The sequence below is a fragment of the Theropithecus gelada genome, chromosome 10 (genome assembly GCF_003255815.1).
Source record: "Theropithecus gelada isolate Dixy chromosome 10, Tgel_1.0, whole genome shotgun sequence".
NCBI classification, from domain to species: domain Eukaryota; kingdom Metazoa; phylum Chordata; class Mammalia; order Primates; family Cercopithecidae; genus Theropithecus; species Theropithecus gelada.
The window spans coordinates 42,972,129-42,993,641 of NC_037678.1; the positions used below are offsets into that span (position 1 = coordinate 42,972,129).

Genomic DNA, 21,513 nt, shown 5'->3' on the forward strand with positions numbered 1-21,513 from the left:
TTCTCCCTTTCTTTTATTTCAGCCAAAGCCGGCGCCCTCCACCCGGCACTCTGAAAGGATTCTAGAATGGGGTTGACTGGTTCTCTACTCTGAGCTGGCGTGGTGTCGCTGCACTGCCCGATATGGTCACCATTAGCCGCAGGTGGCTATTTAAATTTAAATCAATTACAGCTAAGTAAGATTTTAAAATTCCATTCTGAGGTTGCAGGAGCCACATCTCGAGTGTTCAGCAACCATTTGCAGCCAGCGGCGCAATCCCGGGCAGCATGGCACAGACCTAGAACATTTCCATCATCACAGGCCGTTCTGCTGGACGGCGCTCACCTATAATGAGGCCTCTGACAGGAGACCCGAGAAGATAAAAGCACAAGAGGCTGCCTTGAGGGCAGGGAGCAGCGATTTTTGTTTTCTATGAAGGGCCAGAGAGTAAACAGTTTAGACTGGGAACATTTTCTGGGAAAATGCTCAATTCTGTTGCCGCGGTGTGAAAACAACCACAGGCCCTTCATCCACAAAGCAGCGGCCGGCCAGGGTGAGGGCTTGCTCCTCCCTGTCCCAGCGGCTGTGATTAGATGACCATCACCATTCACGGCCAACACTCCTAACCTGTTACTCTGTGGTGGGCACCACATGAAGTGTTTTACCTGCATTTTCTCATTGAGTCTTCACTGCAATGCAACCAGGTGAATACCACTAGCGCGCCCATTTTATGAAGGAGGGAACTGAGTTGGAGACGTGATGTAACCAACCTAAATGGAGAGGCTGGGATTCACACCCAGCTCTGCCTGATTTCAGAGGCTGCACCTGCAACCATAACACTTCGTCCCTCGTGAGAATTAAAACAGTGCCTGAAATATTTCTGGCCCCTAGAGCATTAAGATACGGCTTTGCATTACAAACCCTTCCAGGGCTCATAAACTCTGAATCCATTATATCTACCTCCCAGGCGATAAGGTGAAGACCGAAAGCTGGGCGCTGAACGGTGATGGAGTAAGCAGAACATCAGTATTTAAACTGAGCAGAGGAATCATGTAAAAATTTGACATTTCCCAATAATGTTAAACAGTTGAGTGGTTCGGGAGAAAATATTCTTCGGAAAAATCAAAATGATAATGAAGTTAGGAACCTATTAGTTAATCTGTTACAAAGTCTTTGGCTTTGTAAGAACCTCCTAAATAATTAATCGTGTTATCCATTAACCTCCGCCCTATTACACCACTCAAGGAACCAGAGTCTAGAGCCACAGGAGGTAATAAATTGTGGGCATGGGGTGACTCATTATTAAAATTAAATATGTCATTAGCAGCTCCTGAGAATACCTTTTCCATGACTTACAGAGCCCTCCACAACACAAAAACCCAGGCCATATTAAAGTGTCCAGGCAAGTGAGCTTCTATTTTTTTTATTTCCTCTAAAAAACAAAAACAAACAAACAAACAAACAAATGGGATACACATGCAGAATGTGCAGGTTTGTTATACAGGTATACATGTGTCATGGTGGTTTGCTGAACCCACTGACCTGTCCTCTAAGTTCCCTCCCCTCACCCCCCTACCCCTCAACAGGCCCTGGTGTGGGTTGTTCCCCTCTCTGTGTCCACGTGTTCTCACTGTTCAACTCCCACTTATAAGTGAGAACATGTGGTATTTGGTGGTCTGTTCCTGTGTTAGTTTGCTGAGGATGATGGCTTCCAGCTTCATCCATGTCCCTGCAAATGACATGATCTCATTCCCTTTTATGGCTGCATAGTATTCCATGGTGTATATGTGCCACCTTTGCTTTATCCAATCTATCATTGATGGGCATTTGGGTTGTTTCCCTGTCTTTGCTATCGTAAACAGTGCTGCAATAAACGTACATGTGCACGAGTCTTTATAGCAGAATGATTTATATTTCAAAACCCTACTTTCACGAAAAAAAACCTAATCTCTAGGCCGCTCTATGTCACTGGGAGTGTGACAGGACCCCCCAGAAGCAGAGGCTATAGGTAAATTTCTCCTCTCGTCTCCCCATCAACTCCTACAATCCTCCCCTTCCTGCCCCCATGCACCCCAGGATGAAGGTGGGGGACAGAGTGTAAAAGCAAGAGCACTGCAGGTCAGTGTTTCTCAGCCCCTGGGTGACCGCCCGCCTGGGAAGTACTGGGATACTCCACTTTGAAGCAGCTTCGGGAAATTTCGGTTAGGCAGAATTCCCAAAGAGTGATGGGGAAGATGGGTCTCCCCGGGACTGGGCATGAGCTTAAAGCAGGCAAGGGAGAGTGATGTGAGGGGAAGTAGGGGGGCATTTGGATTCCAGCCTGCGCACTTTCATGAGCCCTGTGATCTGGGCAAAGCCACTTCCTTCCTCTAAGTCCCTGTAATAATCAGAAATGGCAGAACCCCAATCAAAGCCGCTGAAGCCTGAAAGGGAGGAAGTGTTTAACTGAGAAGCCTGGGGGTGCATCAGCTTCACACACGCTGGATCCAGGGATGCAGATAATGCCATAGGGAAATCAACCCTCAAAATGTCTTTGCTCAGCTTTCCTTTGGGCTGGTTCCAGTCTCAGGCAGGCTCCACCTGGGTTGGAGAAAATGGCCACCAGCACTCCAAGCCCACATCCGACCAGCTCTGTGACTTCTTGTGGAGGGAAAACAACTCGTTCCAAAAGCTTCAACTGAAGTCCTAGAACAGATCCTCATTTATGAAACCTGAGTCATGAGCCCACCTAAGAACCAATTTCCAGGGGCAGAGACCGTGGAGGATGATGGTCAATTCCACGTGGATACAGATGGAGGAGGTGTGCCTTCTCCCAGCCAAATGCAAGGGGCCTGAGGGACAGGAGTAGACTACCAGGACCTCCCCTGGCTTTGCTGTTCAACCCCAGCACATCCCAGGATGTGACCATCTCGGGAACCCGGATCGGTGGTAGAACAGAGTCAGTACTGCCCATGGCTCATCATGGCCTATGAAGGCCATGTGGTAGCATTAGATGAGAGGCCACCAGCCACAGCCCAGATGATACAGTCCCCGTACATCCCACACACCGCAGGGTGAGGACGATGGGGAAGCAGGTTCAGAAGCAGGGACACTCCAGGTCAGTGTTTGCTCGGGCCCTGGCAACCTCCCTCCTGGGAAAGGACAGAGGCTACCACAGGCCGGGACCAGATGCCACTCCACAGGGGCTTCTGGGAACACAGACCTCAGCTCTGAGGACCACAGGCATTCCCGTTCATACAGCCAGAGCCCCAAGCCTCAGCCCAATCATCCATGCCAGCCTGGGGTGACGTTTCCTAAGTGCCTTCAAAAATGAGGGCGACACAGTGAGGCATTTTGGGGGCTGGCTCTGTGTCCTTGTAAAGACTGTCCTCTGTTGGAGTATAAGGCCTTCCTGACTCTTTGGATGTGAAATTCCATTTCTTTTAGGAAATACTGGTGATAACAGTGTTATTATTATACTATTGCAAAACCAAGGATGTTGGGGTTTTTCTTCATTGTTGTTTTTAAACAATGCTAGTTGACCAAAATATAAAAGTTGGCAACTCCTGCCCACCCCTTCTGCCTCTGTCAAGCCCCCTATAAACTGCACCAAGACAAAGTCCTACCTCTCTCCTCCCTCCATAACTACCCAAAAACTGTCACTGCAAACAAACCTCCCTCCTATGTCCCTGCAGAAAGGCAGGTACTAAGTGTCTGCTGTTGCTGAGGGCTAGGGGAGAGAAGAGTGGGGCATCTGAGCAGCAGCATCCCCCAGAAGCTCATTAAAAATGCACAGTCTCAGGCCCACTCAATGGATCAGAATCCACATTTTAACCAGATTCCCAGTGACGTGTATGCACACAGAAGTTTCAGAGGCGCCAGACCAGACTTTATCCAAGGACCTCGTCTTGATCATTATGGCAACCGAGGACCCCTAAGATGGGCATTTGCCCCTGACTTTTAGCCCCTGGGCATTCTCCCCTGAGCATGGCTTCTCTCCCAGTATGGGAGGTCTACACCTCTTTCAGCCCTGCTAAACCCACACTTCGACTTCCATTCCATGATGACAGCTAACAGTCATGAAGCTGGTTCCACATGCCAGCATCCCTGGTGGTGGTCACTTCAACTCCAGAAGCCCCACAGACCCATCCCTTCTTCATGAACGTTTTACCAAATCCCTCCAACCACCCCTGTCTACCCTGCATATGTAACTTTCCTCCTCGAATCCCCTAGAACACCGAGAACCCTAGAGCTTCCTTGATAAGCCTAAGGACCCTCTGCCCCTGAGTCAACATTTCTCATGCCTCCCTCCCCACTTCGACAGTACAAGCTCCTTGAGGGTGGCCGGGACTGGATCCCGCCTCTGTGCAAGGACCCCCACCCCAGGGGCACTTCCTCTAGATGGTGCTGGGTAACCACTCACCCCAGGGGCACTTTCTCTAGATGGTGCTGGGTAACCGCCCACCCCACGGGCACTTCCTCTAGATGGTGCTGGGTAACCGCCCACCCCACGGGCACTTCCTCTAGATGGTGCTGGGTAACTGCACCACCCGGTATCTCCCCAACTTCACTCTCGCGTCACCACTCTCACCACTCTTATGGATGTTGCTCTAATAGAACCACTTGGTCGAAAATGAATATAAAGTTTTCTTAAGAAAGTTTAAAATGAAAACGTGACATCTACTTTAATGGAAATGCAAAATTTTTCTAATGAAAAATGGAACAGGCTGGGCATGGTGGCTCAAGCCTGTAAGCCCAGCACTTTGGGAGGCCTAGGCGGGCAGATCACCCTAGGTTAGGAGTTTAAGACCAGCCTAGCCAACCCCATCTCTACTAAAAATACAAAAATTAGCCAGGTGTGGTGGTGGACACCTGTCATCCCAGCTACTCGGGAGGCTGAGGCAGGAGAATCGCTTGAACCTGGGAGGCAGAGGTTGCAGTGAGCCGAGACCACACCACTGCACTCCAGCCTGGGCAACAGAGTGAGACTCCATCTCAAAAAAAGAAAAAAGAAAAATTAAACAGACATATATCTGATATGAACGTTCTTTATAAAATTAATAGTTCATTTACTGCCTAAAATCATCTCACACACTGCCAGGAAATCAGTGTCATGATTGACACTAATGAGTTGACTGGACAGTGGCGACCACCAGGACACACTCACCCGCGGGCTGGGCTTTAGGACCTGGCCCTGTATTCATGCATTCTGCAGGAGTGTTTCTTCTTCCCTTTGGCTGCATGGAACCCCCGGTCTACAGCCACACCCGCGGGTGTCACTTAATGCCATCATGGGGAGTTGGGTGCTTCCTTCTAGTGACTTGCCATCAGTCACAGTGGGAAGACAGAAGGCCACAGTGGCGGTCTTGACAAGCAGGACACTCATTCAGTGCCACCCACTGCAATTGTGTTGAGGACAATTGTGAGATTAAGAGAATTCTATTTCATGAGCACTAAGCTCCAATTCCAGAGAGGCAACCATTGTTTATTCTGCTCCATTGTCTGACAAGGAGCAGAAGACGGAAGCCTCCAGATCTTCTGGGGACAGGCATGGAGCTCACACCCTGGAAGGGCAGGATGATCATGTGAAGAGAACCAGGAAGAAGGCGACCACTCACGGCCACAGAGAGAGTCCTGGGACAGATCCTGCCCTCACGGCCGTCAGAAGGAGATCGCCCTGCTGACACCTTGATTTCAGACCTCCAGCCTCCAACACTGCGAGAGAGTAGGTTTCCGCTGTGGAATTCCCCAGTCTGCAGCACGTGCTAGGGCAGCCACAGGAGATGGGCTCAGCCAGAACAGGGGAGGGAGAAGGGGAAGGCTGGGCCTTCTCGGGCAGCCAGGGCCTTCCTGGGAAGAAGGGAGATGGGGCAAAGGCTTGAGCCTCCACAGGCACCAGAGAAGCAGAGGCCTGGGGACCAGGAGGAGGCTGCCTCTGCCACCAGAGCATGGTGGGGGCACGACATAGAGAAAAGGAACCAGGTGGGCAAAGGCTGGCCCCGAGCCAGCATCCACGCACGTCGCCCATGCCACCTCAGGAACCAAGGGGCCTGGCACCTCATTATTTAAAAGTTAAGCCTCACCTGGTTGTTGTGAATCTATAGATGTGATAAAATTTCACACAATTATTCACTGAAAAAAACAGCAAAAGTGCTTGTAAAACCTGGTAGAATTCCCTAAGGCCTCTGGTTTAGTTAACGTCACTGTACCGACGTCCACCTCCTGGTGCCAATCAGTGAACCGCGGAAAGGTGGATGCTGTCATTGAGGGAAGCTCTGCAACCCCCATGTGAGTCTAAAATTATTTCAAAAAAGTTTAGAAAGTCTAAACAATTGTGCTAAAAATAAAAACAAACAAACAAAGAAACCAAAAACAAGGTCTAACCTCTGTGGCTCTTCCTGGCACAGGGCTGTGGCTTCTCAGTCCTTTTCCCAGCCTTCCAGGGTCCCGCAAATCCATCCTGCTCTGGCCCACCTAGTAGGTGCTGTGGGGAATCCTCCAGAGCACAGGCAACAGGAGAGGTCTCGAGACCAACCAGGAGCCAGGAGAATGAACTGATCCTCTCCCCCACTTTGTGTTTCTTTGTGTTTTTGTGAATTTTGTCAACCAGAACTCAGGGAGAGAACAGGACTCGCCTCTCTCCCCGGGAGCCAGGAGCCAGAAATGCCTGCACGTGGCCCCATGCACGGCTGCACTCCGAGGGCCAAAGCCTCCATTCATGCGCAGGCTGCGGGGACAGCACAGCGCTTGCTCTCTGTGAAATGCCCGATTTCAGCTTGCAGCCATCACTAGCTTGCACAGCATCCCTGGCCTGCCTCAATGGCAACCCTTGTCCCTGAGAAGCACAAAGCCGCCTCTGCTTGGGAGCCAGGGCTGCAGCTGGGGGGCGTCTCCACCCCATGACTGGGCCCATTCTTCCCCAGCACACAGGCGACCCTGCCAGGGAACACGCATGGCTCGGAGCTCCCAAGTACTCTCTCCTGGCAAGTGAGGAGTGTAAATAAATCTTGGGAGGAGGACATGAGAGAGAAACACAGTCCCCGGAGGACAGTATTCTGGAGTGGCCACATGAGTTGGAAACTTCTACGCTGAAGCCTTAAGAGGTTGGTGAGTTTCCTGTCACTGAAGGCATTCGAGCAGGGACAAGAATTTTCCTGGGCAGGGATAGGCTAAGGAAGGGGCGGAAGGAAGCAAGCACGGCCTGGATAGGTGGATGGATGGAGAGAGAGGTAGATACACAGATTGATAGATAATGGTAGATGATCGATTAGCAGATAGATGATAGATTATAGATATATTGAAAAATAGATGATAGATCTATTGATACATAAATAAAAATAGATAAATGATAGATTGATGGCTAGATGCTAGAATATAGATACATTTATAAATTGATGATAGATACATAAATAGAGATAAATGATAAATATATGGATGACAGACACATACATAGATACACAGAGGCTTCCTAAGCAGGAGGGCATCACTGAGTCACAGATGCAGGTGGGCACCTGACCTAATCAGTGTTGTCCAGTCCCAGATATCTCTATCCAACCACACACGTCTCCCCATCGCCAGGTACAATTTCCACCTGGGGATCTGATAGGTCTCTCAAACAGAACCTGTCCAAAGCTGAACAGAGCATTGATTTGCCCAGCCCCCATCCTGCTCATCTCAATGGCTCCTCCCCACTGCTGCCAGAACCTCTCCATCCTTCCAGCTGCTCAGGCTGGAACCCTTCGAGTCATCCAGGACTCTTCTCTCTCATGCCAGCCACCTGATCCCTCTCACACCACACCTAGCTCTACCACCATCTTAAGTGGATTCTCCGAAAAGCAGAGCTGCAGGCAGGCTTAGGTGCAGGTAGCTTATTTGGGAGATGTCTCAGGAAGCAGAAGCAAGGGAGCAAGGAGAGTGAGGGAGGGAGGAGGGGCAAACCCACACACAGGTGCATTTCCCAGGTCACAGCTGTAGGCAGCAAGGCTGCATTCTGTGAAAGCTCCAAGAAGCACCCACCTAAAGGATGCATGCCCAGGATGTTTACTCCCATTCCGTCAGCTGAGGATTGTCCTTCAGCCATTAGATCCCCTAATGTTCTGGCTGCACTTTGATGCTTGGGAGAATATCCACAGCACCGGGCTAATGGCTGTGCTGTGCTGGAAAATGTTTGAGTGTTGTAAGGGAGCTGATATGTACATTTGCCAATTGCCATGGTGTAAATATTTCCCCCTGCGGCCAGCTTGCATTATTCAGGAAAATGTAACCACCTGTTCCAACACAGCGCTCATCACCCAACATACTGGTTGATTGAAGCCACAGCTGAAGACCAAGGCAGAGTTGGTCCAAGGAGCTGTGATGCAGGCACCAAAAACATCTACTGTGAACAAACTGCTCCAAACCACCAGCATCTCTGACTAAATGACCTTCGAATCCTCCCTTGCCCAGTACAATCTCATCTCACACTGCAGCCATTCAAATCTCCTTCAACAGGCAGCTCTGAAAATAAAGCCCAGGTCTTCCCCCAGGCCTTGGCACCTCCCCAGGATCCTCCCCTGGCCACCTCTTGGCATTGTGGGCATCAAAAACTTGCCCTTCTCCATCACTCACTCAGATTCCCTGGTCTCCTTGTTCCTCCCGCACCCAAGCACATGCCTGCTGTAGGGCCATTGCACCTGCTGTTCCTGCTGCCCTAGTGCTCTTCTCAAGGGTAGTCACATGACCAGCTCCCTCACTTTGCCTGGTCTCTGCACAGATGCCCTGCTCTGAGGTCCTCTCCGACCAACGATCACAGACCGTCGGGCTCTCCTCCCTACCAGTCTCATTCCTCCAGCCTCACTTGATCATCATTCAAGGCATCTATAACCACCTAGAGTCCTATCACACATCTGTTTCTATGCTGTCTGTTCCCCCTCATCCCACAAGACTACTCACTCCATGAAGGCAGACATCAGTCATCACCACAACCTGCCACATATAGCTATACGCAAACTCCAAAACCAGTGACAGACTTAAAACAGGTGTCCAGTAAATATTTGTTGAATGGCTGGTGACCATGAATTCTGGACGGAGAGTTCAGATTGGTTTCATTTTTAAATTCCCTGCAGAGTATTGCAAATAATATGTCTGGCTCTCAACTCCTGGGTCAGATGCCCTCTACAGTTTGGTCCAGCCCTGGTACCCCAAGGTGGGTTGGCCTCTCCCCAGCACAATGGAAGCACTGAGATTTCTTGCAGCACAGGAATCTCCACACCCCTCACCGCAAACCCTGAGGTATGTGGTCACAGATATAAGCGGTGAACCCTCCAAATGCCTCCCAGACCCAGAAACAGCCAGAAACAAACAGAGAAGTCTCATCTCAAAGTCAGTCCCTGCCCAGGAGCTCTCAGCCAAGAACCCCAGCGTAACAAGGGTGAGAAACAGCCCCAGGCTGTCACACAAGACAGAGACGGTGCATGCAGAGGAAAAGCCTGCGTGCATCCATGGTAAGGATATGCCCACTCTGACATTGGGGTGAGAGGAGGAAAACTGGGCTCAGAGGGGGAAAGCTGGGCTCAGATGGGCAACGGGAGTTGGGCAAGTTCCTAAGCAAGAGAAGAAGCCAAAGGTGGCCAGGGAGACATCAACGCGTTCCTCCCGCACAGCCATGACATCCTACAAATGATCTCTCTTAATTTTAACATCAGCTTTGGGAGAGGGCCATGAATAGATTTCTAAATATATTCCAGAGCAGAATTAAGTGGGATCTTCCAGTTTCTGAAAGTGACTCGTGGAGAGTGCATCAGATGGGATGAGAACATGACATCAGCCACAAAGGCAGCCATACTGGGCAGCTGCCTGCCAGGCAAGCCCTGTGCCCACAGAGACCATTCTCAACCACTCCTCCCAACCACATCAGCTCCACGCACCTTCTCTAACAGGAATGGGGCTTGCCTCAGGGTCAACTGAGGCCTCAGCTATCAGATTCCAGAGATCTCTGCAGACCCTGGCTCTCAGCAGAATTTACAAAGAAAACAAATGAGAATCTATTCCATGACTCAAGATGCCCTGCAAGCAGATGATGAATGTAAAAAGAAGTTCTGGATTGAAGGACACTCTACAGAACACCCTACAGGTGCTCCTCAAAACCGCTAAGGTCACCAAGAACAAGCAAAGTCAGAAAAGGTGTCACAGCAAGAGAACCCGAAGGTACATGATGGCCAGATGTCATGTGGGATCTGGATGGGATCCTGAGATGGAAAAAGGGCATTAGAAAAATACCAAGGATGTTGGAATAAAGTATGAACTTGAGTTAATAATAATGTTTCAAGAGTGGTTCATTAGTGATACAAATCTACTATAAGAATGAAAGGGAACCAGGGTGTGGGGCTTACGTAAAGTCTTTGTACTAGCTTCACAATTTTTCTATAAAATTTAAATTACTCTAACATTAAAAGTTTTTTTTTTTAAATCTTCTTTCTATCAGACTGAGCTAGGGGGCTCCAGCAGGTCAGCTCCAGCCCCTGGAATATGTTCCTTGGGTAGGCCCACAGAATGGCACTCAAGGTGCCAGAGACCACTCGGATAGGGACTGAGGCGGCTGTGCTGGACCAGCCTGCACACCCGGCTGCCAGGAGGTGCCTCCCACAGGCTACACAGGAGCAGTGTGGGAGGGAGACCAGGCCGGAGACATTTCTAGTCTCCAGAGCAGGGTGTCCTCAGATCAGCAGCATCAGCGGCACCTGAGATCTTGCTAGAAATGCATGTTCATGCTGGCTTCATGGCAGATGCGTCAAGTCAGGAACTCTGGGAAGGGACCCAGCATGCCGCGTAGACAAGACCCCAGGCGAGTCTCATATACCCTAAAGCTTGAGACCCCTGCTCTAGAAGATCACCCAGGAGGACAGAGACCCCAACAGGGAGCAGATGTGGAGCAGTCCGCCAGTGCATCAGGGGCTGTGGGATGCAGCCATGTAGGAGTTGGTGCATGCTGTACTTGGCTTGAAGGATGACCTGGGATCAAAATATTCAGACACCCATGAGAGCACCAAAAGAGAGGCAATTTTCACCAACTTCCAGGCCCACATCAAAGAAAGCCACCCTCTAGAGACACTGCCCCAACCATTTCCCACTCTTTTTTTTTTTTTTTTTTTTGAGATGGAGTCTCACTCTGTCGCCAGGCTGGAGGGCAATGGCCGGATCTCAGCTCACTGCAAGCTCTGCCTCCCGAGTTTACGCCATTCTCCTGCCTCAGCCTCCCGAGTAGCTGGGACTACAGGCACCCGCTACCTCGCCCGGCTAGTTTTTTGTATTTTTTTAGTAGAGACGGGGTTTCACCGTGTTAGCCAGGATGGTCTCGATCTCCTGACCTCGTGATCCGCCCGTCTCGGCCTCCCAAAGTGCTGGGATTACAGGCTTGAGCCACTGCGCCCGGCCCCATTTCTCACTCTTATGTCCCCACCCTCCAAATCGAGAGGCGACACACCAGCAGCTCCCATCCACTTTCCACCGCTTCTCCTGCCAGTGGGTCCAGTTTCCCTCTTGGGAAACCAAAACAGGACACCCCCTCTACACAATGCCCAGGGGTGCCAAAGCAGAAGTGTGGTGACCTTTCTGAGTCCCAGATCAGCGGGTCACCCTCTGCTCCATCAGTGTCAGCAGCTCTCCATCACTCCACAGGATACAGACCCCTCAACCTGGTCTTCCCTGTCCTGCATGGCAGACCCGAGCCACCTCCCCATTCCCACGCACCAGCTGTTCAACCCATGCTCACATGGTGCCCTTCCCACCACAGGGCCACCACATCCACTGTTCCTCTGCCAGGGACAGTGGTCACCATCCCCACCCCTCCTTCATCTGGTCCATTCCCACATATCCTTCAAACTTCGTATCTATATGCCCCAGATACAGTTTTAAGAGGAAAAAGCCAGGCACAGAACAGGGGCTAGCATGTTTCCCTTCATGTTAAAAACAAAAGAAGAAGAAAAAAATGTGTAGAAATTTCCTGAAAGCGTACATAAGAAACCCATCAGCAGCTGTCTCGGGACAAGAGACGGGTGCACAGCCAGACAGACCTGGTTTTCGCTAACGAAAAAGACAGTCGATGTTTGTTGAACATATACATATAATATACACATACATACATGTAATAGGCACGTGACAGATCATACCATTTAACACCCACAACAACTGCATGGTGCAGACAATACTATAATTCCCATTTTGTAGATGAGGAAACTGAGGCCAAAGAGGAGAAGCAGACAGCTGGCAGGTCGTAACATGGGCTGGACCAAGCCTGATCCATGTGGAGCTGGCATACCTTCCCCACCCCATCCTATCTCCAGCCGCCCTGGCATTTTTCAACATGCGCGTGTTCTACTTTTCCAGTTTTAAAAAGCCTGTTGAGTTTTTTTTCCATAATACTCCTGCCTCCCACAAAAACCATTTATTTTCCCTTCCCTGCCTATATTTCCAAGGGGTGGGGGAGTGTTTTTGAAAGCTATACAGCATACAGGAACCATGGTTCTGAGGGTTTGCTGAAATTTTTTTTTGTTTTTTTTTTTTTTTTGGTCAAAGCTGCTGTAAAATTAGAATCCTTGTAGAAGCCCTCCTCAAAATACATTTCACAATGGGATTACATATTAGCCCAGGGGTTTTGCTCCAACAGGATAAGCCCAGACACTCTGGATAGCAGTTCACAGCTTTCAAGCAGGATGTGCATCTCCTGGTGGGTGCCAGGAATCATCAGTCCTGGCCAGAGCCGGCTCCCCCAGTAGCCAAGGGCAGATGGACAGATGGGAGCTGGTGTCCAGCTCAGGTCCCGAGACGTCTCTAACCCCTGGTCTCCCTCATTCTCAGTGTGGAGCTGAAGGGTCAAGAGACACACATGGCCTCTCTGTGTGCAGCGAGGTACTGGGACAATCTCTGGGCCTCCGCAGCAAACAGGGACACCCCTTGCAGCAGTCGCACAGCAGCCTCCTCCTGAGACAGTGACCACTGCAAACCAGGAGATGGCTGCTGTGTCAGCAGGTCCAGCACTTTCTACTCTGCTAACTGACATGAACAGAGCATTTACCAGAAGGTAAATTACAGTTATATTACTGTAATGTCAAAATCCTGCAAAGGTCACGTGCCTCATCTGGAACTCATACCCACCCCAGGAGTAGGAACTAGCATTGTCCCCGGTTTACAGAGGAGGATCCCAAAGCATGGCCTGATGAAGGGACTGACAGAGGTTGGCCAGGCACAGTCAGTAGGGCTGAGGCTGAAGCCCGACCCAAAGGCGAGCTTTCAGGCACCCGGGCGCACTGGCTCCAGCTCCCTGCAGGAAGGATGCACCATGGCCCTGACCCTGAGTCCCTTTCAGCCTTTCAAAAAAAATGAGGGGAAGTTATCACAAAAAAATCAGGGGACGTATGCACACGTGCACACCTGCACAAACACTTGTACAGGCACATACACACACATACACACATGTACAAACACACACGCATACACACGCAATAGCTCATCCTCCCAGTGACTTTCGACAAAAATAAGCAGAAAAAGCTATAGTGAAGGTTATCGCCTAAAAGACAGATGGCAAAGTTGACCTTAAAAGATCTGCTTGTGAGTCTCAGAGGCTGTGCCTTCTCCCAGGAGCTGCCTCTTCTCTCTGGGAAGAAAGGAGCGGAGTGGGTAGGGAAGAGGTAAGACAAATTAAGCACCATGTGATTCTGCAAAGGTGACCTCTCTTCCTTTGTCCTCTGCAACCACAAACTCTTTTCCAGCTTGGCACACAGTATGTGGCGGATGTGGCTCACTGTGCCCCACACCTCCCCAGGGGCCGGTGGCCTGTGCTCCCTGTCACCTGTGTACAGCTCCTGCAGGGAAGGCCACTGAAGCAGGCAGAAAGGCTAGACTGCCACTGCCAGCCAGTACCTACCTGGGAAAGGCCACCGTGGAAAATCTACAAAGGGTTCTGCGCTACCCATGAGGGCAAGAAAGACAGGAAGGAGGCAAAGATCTTATCATGCACCAGAAATATGCCTGAACCCCAGAAGAAAGAGAGAAATGGGGCATGTTACGTGTGCCAAGACCATGCTCCCAGTTCTGACACCATGGATGGTTCCCAAGATGTGCCAGGCTGACATGGGCTGCCCAGCATGGCCCCACCTAATCCCTGTTTGGGTCTGACTCATAGGTCCTTCCACAGGGCAAGAGCAGGAGTCTGGGCAAGCCCCAACTCTGCCACCTGCTCCCTGGGGAACCCGGCTACATCACAGTCTGTGTGCCCCGGGTGCTCACCTACAAATAACTGACCTGCACAGGGGTCTGCAAGGATGAGGAGGAAGCAGGGGTGGGAGCCCACAGCCCCTGAGAGCACCCTCCCAAATTCTACACAGCAAGCACCTCAGCAGAGGCGAGGACCTGGAGGCCTGGAGCGTCTTATGCTGCCAGAAAGCAAGAAAGAGCTCAGACAATGATGGGAGCACTCCACTGGCACAGACGCCGACTCGAAGGAGCTCCCAGTGGCCATGTCTGGGACAGTTCCAGCAACAAGAAGATGACAGCAGTGGACTCTACTCCACAGGATCAACATACACGCAGGCGTCCACACTAGCGTAAGTAAACAGGTGAATAAAGGCGGGGGAGCGTGGGGGAAGCTTTCCTTTATTAGTAAGTAATGGAACTCACTAATACATTTAAGAGAAATGACGGAAAGAGAGCCACCCCTGAACACGCACCATGGTGACAACTGGCAGGCGAGGATTCCCCGGGCGGGAAAACGTATGATGAGAAACAATGTCTGACAGTCTCAAGGTCGTTTCCCACAAAATGCTGGCGAATTACAAAGAGGAAGAAAGTGTTAACTTTAGAGCAGAGACACCTGGCTGAGCAACCAGTCAACATCACCAGGATCGGTACAACTGACCTAGGGGTCTCCAGCGACATCACTTATGGGGGATTTGTGCCAATAACGCATAAACTGGATTTAATAAGAAGGAAACATCAGACAGCCCCTCATTTAGGGACAGTCTACAAAATAACTGAAAGTCCTCTTCAAAGGCATCAGGCTATGAAGACACTAAGGAACTGTCCCACATTGGCGGACGCTAAGGAGACGTGCTAGCCGGATGCCACGTGGGATGCGGGGGGATCACAGGATAGAAAAGCATGTTGGCAGAAAAATGGACTCAATTCAGATAAGGTCAGTAGATGAGTTAATTGTATTGTACCAAAGCTAATTTCTTGGTTTTGATGACTTACTGTACTTAAGTGGGATGTTATTTGGGGAATATAGGTGAAAGGTATGCAGGAGTTATTTTTTACTATTTTGTGATATTTTTAGATGTCTAAAATATTTCAAAGTGAAAAGTTTAAAAATGTTCTAAAGGAAATTAGAAATACACATAAAAAGGAGTGAATATGGGGCCAGCTTGAGAGTCACACTAGTAAAGCCACCAGGTAACCATGGAAACACTCTGGGGTTAGGGTGAGTGTGAGGAGCCAGGGAGGGCCTCGGAGGGGTACCCCTCCAGGTCCTGTGTGCCCACAGGGAGGGTGACAACAGTCACAAGGGCCCTGACACTTTCACAGCTGGCACAGCCTCCAGGCCACTCCTCCTGCGACCTCAGGACAATGCCATGACCAGCCCACTTCACAGATCAGGAAACCAAGGCAGCACAGAGCAGAAGCATCAGAGTCTGGCTGCACAGCTTTGCATCTCAGCTCCGTCAGGGTAGCCAGGTGACCAGGATGATCCCTTCACCTCTCTGAACCTGAGGCTTTCCCCTGTAATATGGAAGCAATAAACTTCCCTCCCCGTATTAGTTTTCCATTGCTGCATAACACAAAACCATAAGCTTATGGGCTTAAAATAACACCCACTTATTAGCTCATAGTTCCATAAGTCAGAAGTCAGGACATGGCAGGACTGGGTCCTCTGCTTGGGGTCTCAAAGGCTGAAATCGGTGTGTCAGCCCAGGTGCCTTCTCATCTGCTCGGGGTCCGAAAGGCTGAAATCGGTGTGTCAGTGGGGTACTTTCTCATCTTCCCTCAAGGGGAGACTCTACTTCCGTGCTGTTGGCAAGAGTCAGAACCCTGCAGCTATGGGACTGAGATCCCTAGCTCTCTGTTGACCACCAGCAGGGGCCACTCTCAGCTCCTAGAGGTCACTCACATTCCCTGCCACACAGTCCCCTCCATCTTCAAACCAGCATCCCCCGCTTCCATCCTGTGCTTCCAGTCTCAACCTCCAGGAAGAACTTTGTCCACTTTAAGGCTCCCTTGATTAGGGCAGGCCCACCAAGGCTCATACTTTCTTAAGTCACCTGTGCCTGTAACACAGCCTAGGCATGGGGGCGAAACCGCTCACAGTCGCCGGTCCCTGCCAAACTCAGGGGAGGGGGCTACACAGGATATGGGTCACGGAGGGTCTTCATTTGCTCACAGTAGGAGAAGCACACAGGAGGTAGTGAGCATCCACCCCCGCCAGCAGCCCTGCTCCATGGTGCCAGGAAAAGAAACTTTGCCCAAGGAATCCACATCCAACTCCCATTTTCCAGCTTCTTATGTATAAGGAAGAAAACACAGTCCATCCTAGGGCACCCCAAGCAATGTCTCCGCGTATCCTGCACTACCCTAGACTCTCTCCAAACAGGTCCAGGCTCTCAGCCCTGCTCAGGTTGAGACAGCAACTCTCGCACAGGCTTCAGGGCTCCTGCATGAGGGTCCTGGGCAGAGCATTTGGCTGCACCATGGGGTGTCCAGACACCACATAGGTGCCTCATGGCACATGTCCTCCCCTTCCCTCTCCGGCCCTTCCCTTCCAAGCTGAGATTGAGCCTCTTCTGCACAGATCCTACTCCGGACAATGTAGGCCCAGCCCCTTTTCTGAATGAGCTCTGCAATCCCCAGCCCAGGTCCCATCATCTGTCGCTGCCACACCCTCTTCCCTGGTCTCACTCTGCTGCCTTCCTGGGACCCATTTCTGCCTGGGATGGCCAGCCAGAGTGATGGCTTGGAAATGTGCCTGATCACATTGTCTCTTGGTCTCTGTCACACACACTCACACACGCACACACCCCTCTCTTCAGACATCCCATGGTTCCTTCATGGCAGATAAGCTCCTCCCCAGTCCAGGAGGCCCCAACCAGCTGGCTCCCAGCTCCCCTGCATCCCCATCCCGCCATACTCCTGCTTCTCTCTTGCCTCTGGCCCCAGCCGAAGCTGCCCCCACCCCCCTGGCCTTTGCACTGCCTTTGCACCTGGCCTTTGCACTGCCAACCTCTCGGCCTAGCATATCTTTCCCTTCCCTGCTGGGCTAATTCCAAGCCACCTTTTGGCTCTAACTCAAGTGACCTCCCCTGGACCCTTCCCTCAGATCCCCAGACATGCCAACCCCTCTACAAGCCCGCAGGGCTCCAGGGCAGCCTCCCCGCAGCTGGATGGGGCATTTGCCTGTGAGCTGATATGATCCAAGCCCATCACCCACCAGACTATCTACCCACGGGGATGAGACAACAGGTTTGCTTGCTGTGCTATTCCCCAAGCCCAGCCTCACCCCTGACATTATCACAGGCACTAAATTTGCTGGAAGGGAAGGAGAAAGAAGAAGGACAGAGGGAGGGATGGAAGGAGGGACGAAGGGAGAAATGACATGTGCCATGAGCTATGCCTCTTTTTTCTACTCAGGCTCTCATTTGTGGAAAAAAGCCGCTTAATTTCCCTTCCCCACCTAGCACAGGCACCCCGAATGTCAGCCCCATGAAACGTTAGCGGAGCCCCTGGGTGCTAAAGTGAACAACTTCCACCTCCTCCCTGCTAAAGATTTCACCAGGCAAGATGCAACCATCAGTTCAACAAAACAGAAAAAAAAAAAAAAATGACTGGAATCCCTCTTTTCCTGTAAGAAAATAGCTGCTCTACGCTAATATCCTCTGGAATACGTTGTTATTAGTTAATTTTGTAACACCACATAGGGACCAATTGTTAACAAATGTGTGGGCTCACTTTCAGTGATGCATATTCCTGAGAAGTCACACTCAGGCTGCTGCCCACTGGCTTGCTCATTTGCTCCAGGAATTCCCACCAGGGTGAGACTATTTAACCTGAAGCCATCATGGAACTCTTTGTTTGTTGTTGTTGTTTTGGGTTTTTCCCCCTCGATTTTAATTTTTTTATGGGAACATGGGAATAGGTCTGAGGAGGGGTGCTAGGCATCACTATCATGTACCCAAGAGTCAATCAATGTTTACCATGCACCTACTATGAGCATAGCTCTATTCTACAGCCCAGGATGGAGCTGGAACAACACAAATCCCCAAAGAAAAAGGATACAAATATAGTCCCCAAGTGGAAAAGGGCTGGAAAAATATTACAGGAAAATAATCACATTAAAATGTCAACACTGTTTGAAGTAATGATCTTAAGGAAAAGACAGGCTGTATTAGACTCCCAGTGGGAAGCAAGCAGAGAAAGCCAGCCCAGATGAATGAGAGCACAGGCGACACTCTGCGCTTACTCCACATGGCATGGTATGAAATTTGCTCCAAAACTCACCCTTCTCATTAAAAAAAAAAATGAGCTAAATTATAAATTTTCCCTAAATCTTTTGTTATTTTACATCAAAGCAGAACCAGCTACTTGCAAGGATTAGGGGAAAGAACCAACCAAAGCAAACAGCTGGTGCTCCCTTAGCTCAGTGTCCACATGCAGGTTCCTTCCTGAGCCCAAAGGCAACCCTAAGAAGCCCAGGGGCTCGTGGTCAGCTCAGCGTGGCCACAGCCTCACATCCCAGCTAGAATGAGACTCAGTCTTTGACCCTGGGTCTTTCACCCAACTCAGCGTTCTGACTGCCTCAAGCCAGCTCCCCCACTAGGAAATCAGGGTGGTGCAATACCTTGAAAGGAGCTTCCCAGCACATGCCAACAGTCTCCTGAATCAGCTCCAGGGCAGTACAGGGTGATGGGAGGAAGTTCTAGAGGGACGCCCGATTTCACCCAGCAGCTCAGGCCAGGAAAACCCTCCCTCCTGCATCTTGAAGACCAAAGGGAGACAAGGACATCTGGGAGCCTCAAAACTGCACCAGACCAGAGCCTCCTGCTCTCATCCACCAAGACATGGCCTTTGGTGAAAGCTTCTCCACAGTGATAGGAGGAGGCGAATGCTAGCTCATGGTGACCAGGATCGTCCTGTGTCCCAGGAACTGAGCTAAATGCTTTACAGAAATCATCTCCTCTCAGCATCATGACTGCCCGTCTAAGGGGGTATTAATATAAGCAAAGTAATCCTCACTCTGCAGATGGGAAAACTGTGGATCAGAGATGTTAGGTAGATCTTCCAAAGCCACACAGTGAACCCAGGAAGTCTGACACCAGAGTCCATGTATCTGCAAGCACCCCACAGACCTTGTCTGTTGGCATCCAATGTCAAGGCATCACCCTATCAGAGGTGGCAGGAGATTCCAAAATGATTCTGGAGCCCACAGACTACATAGGTCTAATGTGTGGATTACCAGACTGGCCCCAATTCTCCACCTCTCCTGTGTCTACATATGACTTTCCTGCTCCTCCAAACAAAGGGGTCAAGTGTTTTTCCCTCCCTTTGACCTGAAGTTGGCCAATAGGCTAACGGAATCAGCATGAGTGAAGGTTTTCAGCCTAGGCCCTAAGAGGTCCCACGTATCTTCACCACTACACAAGACTAACATGGCTGGTTTAGAACGCAGGTCCAAGAAGGATAACAGATGCACGGAGAAGAGCCAGCCTGGACTTTCAACCCTGCCAACCTTCAGAAACCCAAGGACTGAAAGCTCAATGCTGTAGGGCCACTGAGGTCTAGAGATTGCTTTTGCAGAAGCCTGTGACACTTGCGAGAGAACGAATGGGATACAGCACAGAAAGGGACAAGTTGAAGAGGCCTGGCACTTATTAGATATGTGTCCTGTCATTTTACTTGTCAAAATGTTATGCCCCTAGCCAGACCATGAGCCTCTTGGATGCACGATGCCTCTTTACATTGCCCTCACACCATGCTCCGTGCACACAGTAGCGCTTAATGCGTCAGCAAATAGGCAAGTAATCGTGGCCGGGCCACAAGACCAAGATGAAAATTTACAACAGCATTTCCCCATTTCACTGAAACCTGTACACCAGCTTTGTGGTTTTTGGCATGCCTGTGTCTTCCAAGCACTACCTGCATGGTTTCTTCACATATTTCTGTGTATTACCACCAGTACATTATTACTATTTTTAAGTCATGTTCTTTTTTATGTAAATAAGCTTGATTGGAAAGAACACTCCTATAGGACCCCTCTCGATGGAAAACCTGTATCTCTGGTTGTACATAGAGACTAAAAGGAAAATAAAGAATGTGCGGCAGGAGCCAGGCAGACCCCCGAAAAACAGGTGACAAGACAGTCCTGACTCCGTGGAGGTCATCAGATCTCAGAAGCTTTGCACAAAAAATCCAGCCAATAAATGTGCCAAAGTCAGCAACCACTTGACCCATGTGACTCAAGAAACGCAGCCACCCCAGGAGTAACACTGCCTAAGACAACGTCTTCCTGCCAAAGGGAAGCAGAAAGATCATTTCTGGCATAGCTTCCTGACTTCATTGAAACCCCAGAGCTAGTGATCACAATAAGGCAACAATTTTTTCTATATATGGATACAAATTTTCAAGAGATAATTGAACCAAAAAGTAATGCCATAACAATACAACTCATTAGGAAGAGTATTGCAAGACCAATGGTGACTTTTTAAAAGGGTTGTATTACAAACAGGAGCATAGTACATATAATAAATACACTTCTTAAGTAATATAACCGCAGCTCCTGTTTTCTCAGTGCAGGGCAGATCCATTTCGTCGTTGCCAACTAATCAATGTCAAAGTCTACAGATGTCGTGCCCATTAGATAAGGTGCGTTGCCAAGCTACCCATCCAACTGACTTGCTTTAACAAACAGGAACACAAGCCCCAGCCCATTAAAGACGGGACCTTCAACAACTCTGCAGACAGCTGATTCTCTGCCATTACCTTGCCTGACTTTCAATAAATAAATCTTGTCCCAGTGGCCATTCTGGTTAAATGAACTGGGAAATGAAAGAGTACATTTGCCTCTGTGTGCTTTTGTGACTACAGGTATGTATACACCTGTCAGCTAGATGGCTGGAGCCAGGAATGGGGGTGAAACACACACATCTATTCCATGTAAAGGACAGAGGACCACTTTCCAGTAAGATGCAGGATGAGGGAGGCAGAAGCTGGGAGGTGCAGATAGGGATGGGCCAGGCCTCAGACTCACTTGGATTCAAGATCCTCTTTAAGCCACCCCTTTATATAAATGTGACCATGGGCTGGTTACTCAGCCTCCCTAGCTTTCTGGCCCTACCTCAGGGGTTTAGAGGAATATTGAATAAAAGGAAATATGATGGTTCTTTTTATAACAAGAGTTGACACTAAGCACATTTTCACTCCAGCCGTTGATCACTGACCAGATGATTGGCTCTATGAGCAACAGTGACCCTGCCTATCTTGTTCCCTGGACATCGTTAAATAAAATTTGAATGGACATAATGTTTAGGCTTGGATCAC

General features: G+C 49.9%; 1 protein-coding gene across 3 annotated transcripts in view; it reads right to left on the minus strand.

The window, feature by feature from the left end:
- PHACTR3 (phosphatase and actin regulator 3) overlaps nucleotides 1–21,513 on the minus strand; it is a 269,728-nt gene that overhangs the window by 211,569 nt on the left and 36,646 nt on the right. Inside the window, exon 1 of one of the 3 annotated variants that reach the window (XM_025400504.1) lies at nucleotides 6,343–6,763. The exons of the other annotated variants lie outside the window; for them this stretch is intronic. The gene's annotated coding sequence lies outside the window, so the exon portion shown is untranslated. Of the gene's footprint in view, nucleotides 1–6,342; nucleotides 6,764–21,513 lie in introns of those variants that run through there. 3 annotated transcript variants of the gene reach the window in all.